Genomic DNA, 3,879 nt, shown 5'->3' on the forward strand with positions numbered 1-3,879 from the left:
TGGCCAAATCACCTTTCACAGAAGCCTCACACCAGTCAACTGGATTGGAAAACCTTGGGGAATAACATTCTCTGATGGAAGTGACAAGAGCTATGGAGCCGTAGTGTACTTAAGATGGGAGACCCAGCAAGGCATCAAAGTCAGACTGGTTGAATCCAAAGTTAAGCTCACACCATTGGACCAAAAGGGAGAACCAGTAAAAGCTGAAATCTGCGGTGCTGTCTATGCAGCACGACTTCGAAAGTACGTTGAAAAGCACAGTCAAATAGAAATTGAACGATGGCTCCATCTACTGGACAGTCAAACTGTGTTGGGAGCAATCCAGAAAGACAGCTATGGATATCAAACTTTCTTTGCGAATAGAGTTGGAGAGATCCAGAAATCCACATCCGCAGAAGACTGGTGGTGGATCCCAGGAGGCCTGAACAGTGCTGACATCATAACAAGAGGGGCAGCCCCAGAAGACCTCCAGGAAGATTCCATGTGGCAGGATGGACCAGCATTCCTGAGGCAACCTGTGAAAGAGTGGCCACATAAGTCAGCCAAAGAAATCGCTGCGTATGCCAAGGAAGGCATAAACAAACTTCGAAGGAAAGCTTTCTCGGCAGCACTGACCAGAGCGCAGGTCAAGAGAAACCAGAGTGATGCACAGCAAAATAACCCAGATGAACCCAAGACTCGGATCCGAAGATCACCAGCCGGCTCTGCGGTAACCAAACTGATTGACATCAGGAAATTCAGCAGTCTGACCAGGCTGATCCGAGTCATTGCCTGGGTTTGGAGAGCCGCAACGAGATGGAAAGAAATGTTGACCAAGAATTCAGCCTCAGATATAAACCAAAGTGGGAGGACGCTTTTTCAACAAACTGGAGGTCCAGAGCCAAACAAGCTGTACTCACTGTCGGGGAGTGTGAAGATGCACTAAGAGACTTGTTCCTTGCAGCTCAAGAAGGTAKAACCTTTCAAGACACCACTCTCAACAGACTCGCTGTTTACAGAGATAAAGAGACTGGGCTCTTASTTTGTGGAGGAAGGTTCCAGATCTTTGAGGACGAAACTGCCGTACCAATTCTACCATATGAGGCATGGATATCCACTCTCCTAGCTCAAGAGGCCCATGGTGCAAACCATGAAGAAATAGCAGGCAYACTCCTCCGGATGAGGAAGAAAGCCTGGGTGATAAAAGGCCGGAAGCTGGCTAAAAAGAGAGTTGACAACTGTGTGGTGTGCAGAAAGGCCAGGGCCAGAAAGTGCCAACAGATCATGAGTGACCTTCCATCCGAGCGGATAACACCAGCCAGACCATTTGAGTACACAACAGTGGACTTATTTGGACCGTATGAAGTCAAGGACGAGRTGAAAAAGAAAACCAAGCTCAAGGTGTGGGGTATTGTCTTCTGTTGCATGGTATCCAGAGCTATACACACAGATGTTATCAGTGACGAGTCGACTGAGGCTTCCTACTGGCTTACCAAAGATTCACGGCACAGAGGGCACCCAAAGAAATTGTGGTCAGATCCTGGAAAGAACTTTGTGGGTGCCAGACCTGCCCTCAAAAGAACTCTACCTCTTCTTGGATCAACTAAGTAAATCTGAGCTTGAAAATGAAGCTTCCAAGCATGGGACAGAATGGAGCTGGAAAATCCACCCAGCAGACTCCCCTCACAGGAATGGAGCTGCAGAAGCAGCTGTTCGTACTGTGAAGCAGGCTTTGCACAACCTGGGAGGAGAAGGACTCTTCACATGGAGTGAGTTTCAAACATTTCTCTACACGGTGCTACCTTGGCCAATGAGCAGGCCATAGATGCAAGAACTCAAAGCCGGGGAGGACTGCATAGAATACTTAGCCCAAATTCCCTTCTGCTTGACGGATTGGACCCAGAGGAGATCTTGGATGCTTTGATTTTGAAAGCTACCCATCAAAAAGATTGAGAGCTATCCAACAGAAGTTGACGGTTTGGAGGAAGTGGAGCAGTTAGCTGGGCCCAATCTATTCGTGAGGAGTAAATGGCACACAACACATAGGAATGTGGCTGTTGGAGATGTTGTCTGGCTGGCTGACCAAAATGCCTGGAGGGTCACTACAAACTAGCCAGAGTCATCAAGTGTCAACATTGACAAGAAGGGCATCGTCAGAGATGTGCATGTCAGAACTTTTCCCAGCTACCCAGTCCCAACTGTGAAGCCTGCTCAAGAGAAGTCAAAGAAACTCATAAAATACTGCTACAGTTCTTCATAGGGATGTCAGACGCATCATTGTTTTACTTCCTGTTGAAGAAGGAAGAGCCTGATAGCTGAAATCGAACTGCCCCAACACGAGGTTCGTGTGACCTCCTTGGTTCAAGAACCAGGAGTCAAGTGGAGGTGTTGCGTCAAAAACAGAACACTCAAAACATGAGCACAATGGCAGCTCTTCCTTTAAAGAACTCGAGGCTCAAGAGGCAGAACCCAAAAACACGGGTGGAACTAAAAAATTGAGCCAGGATTTCTGGAGGGACTCTTTTACATGCGCACCTGGCAGATAAGCATGGTATAAATGTTTGGGCTTAGCTTTGCTTGGGTCCTCAACATACAAACAGCTCATTGTTCAACCCTAAAGACGCAACTGGTATGTAATGTTTGGATTATTTATTATGTTGCATCCAGTGCTTAGCACAATTTACATGGTTAACTCTGGTAGGAGTGGTGACTTTTGTTGTGGATATTTTCTGACTGCAGAAGTAATTGCTTGAAGTGCTAGATTAAATTGTTTAAACGTTTACTTTATTCAAAGCCATGCTTTGTTGCTGTGTCATGCATTGTTTATTGTGTAAAATAATGCATGTTTATTCTCTGTTTAAGGTTATCAACCTATTCCTATCCCTTATTCMTCTGTCATTCAACTACTCTATTCAACGAATCAACTGTTTCAACAAATGGCATCAAAACCATAATAAAACACTAAAAAGGAATTGAGTTGTCCCTTTGCATCCTTCACGTGTTGAGCAAGCCGTTTTCAAGTTTGGGCAGAGCTGAAATAATTATAACACCTAGACAACTTGACAAACATTGACAGTAGAATGGTCATACTGAAGAGCTCAGTAACTTTCAATGTGGCACTGCAATAGGAAGCTACCTTTCCCGAGTGGTGCAGCAGTCTAAGGCACTGCATCTGTGTTAGAGGCATCACTACAAACCCTGGTTCGATTCCAGGCTGTATCATAACCGGCCGTGATTGAGAGTCCCATAGGGCGGCACAGTTGGTCCAGTGTCGTCCGGGTTTGGCCGTCATTGTAGATAAGAACAAATTATTAACCGACTTGCCTGGTTAAACAAATTTCTGCATAGCTAGAGCTGCCCCGGTAAACTGTAAGTGCTGTTATTGTGAAGTGGAAACATCTAGGAGCAACAATGGCTCAGCCGCAAAGTGGTAGGCCACACAAGTCCACAGAACAGGACTGCTGAAGCGCATAGCATGTAAAAATCACCTGTCCTCTGTTGCAATACTCTAAACTGCCTCTGGAAGCAAACAAAGAACTGTTCGTCGGGAGCTTCATGATATGGGTTTTCACAGCCAAGCAGCTGCACACAAGCCTAAGTTTACCATGCGCAATGCCAAGCGTCGGATGGAGTGGTGTAAAGCTTGCCGCCATTTGACTCTCCAGAGAACGTGTTTCCACTGCTCCAGTGATGAATCACCAACGGACAAATCTGGGTTGGGCAGATGCCAGGAGAACGCTACCTGCCCGAATGCATAGTGCCAACTTAAGTTTGGTAGAGGAGGAATAATGGTTTGGGCTAGGCCCCTTAGTTCAAGTGAAGGGAAATCTTAATGCTTCAGCATACAGTAGCATTCTGGACAATTTTGTGCTTCCAACTTTGTGGCAACAGTTTGGGGAA

The 3,879-nt window shown here is 46.2% G+C and overlaps 1 long non-coding RNA gene across 1 annotated transcript; it reads left to right on the forward strand.

Annotated features, from left to right (window-relative positions):
• Positions 1-2,534: 2,534 nt before the first annotated feature.
• On the forward strand, positions 2,535-2,951 carry LOC111962566 (uncharacterized). Its single transcript, XR_002877122.2, has 2 exons — positions 2,535-2,608; positions 2,842-2,951. It is a non-coding gene; the product is annotated as an uncharacterized lncRNA (long non-coding RNA).
• The last annotated feature ends 928 nt before the right edge of the window (positions 2,952-3,879 follow it).

This window comes from Salvelinus sp. IW2-2015, linkage group LG4q.1:29, assembly GCF_002910315.2.
Source record: "Salvelinus sp. IW2-2015 linkage group LG4q.1:29, ASM291031v2, whole genome shotgun sequence".
Lineage (NCBI taxonomy): Eukaryota > Metazoa > Chordata > Actinopteri > Salmoniformes > Salmonidae > Salvelinus > Salvelinus sp. IW2-2015.